Source organism: Palaemon carinicauda, chromosome 17 (assembly GCF_036898095.1).
Source record: "Palaemon carinicauda isolate YSFRI2023 chromosome 17, ASM3689809v2, whole genome shotgun sequence".
NCBI classification, from domain to species: Eukaryota; Metazoa; Arthropoda; class Malacostraca; order Decapoda; family Palaemonidae; genus Palaemon; species Palaemon carinicauda.
Window position 1 is genome coordinate 97,407,824 of NC_090741.1, and position 1,226 is coordinate 97,409,049.

Sequence of the window (1,226 nt, forward strand, 5' to 3'; positions counted from 1 at the left end):
TAAAAAAAGAATGAGTTCTATTTTCCTTCACTTGTAAAGAAGAAAATAATTTCAACTTGTGCTTAATTACATTTTTTGATCCAGCCTTAAGTAGCTCATTCCAGTGAATGACTTTTATCTGTTTCACTAGGAGCAAAAAATACTAACAAATATTTCGTGCCGAAAAATCCACGCTAATTACAATTCATTATTATTATTATTATTATTATTATTATTATTATTATTATTATTATTATTATTATTATTATTATTATTATTATTATTATTATTATAATCCTTGTTGCTCTTACTATTTATATTATTATCAATATATGAATAGTGACTTTCTTTTTATAAATGATCTTGTTTAAGCAAACTTGTTTATTTTCATTTCGATTCGCTGTTTCGTAATTACAGGAAAACAATGCAATTGCAAAAGCTTTTATATAGAGTTTGGTCCCACAATTTTGACGCTTTTTATTTATTGTCTGTTCCATTTTTTCTAAAATAATTAAGTCCCTCTCTTCGTTCTGGTCTGGATTCAAAGGTAATTATTTCTTCAAGTATTTCTCTATTTTTCCTTTTTTTAACTTTATTCAATTTCAGAATCAGTCTCCGAACGGCTTGCCCCCCTCACCCCCCCCCCCCCTCCAGTTAATGACCCTTTAAAAAGCCATTAACTTTCACTCGCAAGAGTTTCTCTTAAAAAAAACGATCCAATAAGTTCGCCTCGATTTACTTAACAACGAAATATTGGCTTCAAAATTGCCTAATTTCTCTTACACGTTCAGAAGAAGGCGCAGAAGAGGGGAGAGAAGGATAGGGAGATAGGAAGAACAAAATAATAATTTGTGGGTTTAAAGGTTTAAAGGCCACCCATGAATGGCAAAGGCAAGTGAAAGTGACATTGCCCTGTCAAGCAGGACACTGTTCTAGAGACTGACTATATTACATATGATCAGCGCCTAAGACCCCTCTCCACCCAAGCTAGGACCAAGGAGGGCAAGGAAAGGGGTGCTGACGACTTAGCAGGTAGAATTATAGGCTCCCCCAAACCCACCATCTTAGCTTACAAGGATGGTGAAGTTGCAGTGACCTAAGGAACTAACGAGTTTGAGAGGGACACCAACCCCAGAATGGCAATCACCAGACAAGGGCGCTACCACAACTCAGATATGGACCTTAACACGGTATACTAAAGTTGGTTGGGAGTGATCCACAGACCTACCATTCGTCAGTAAAGTGTT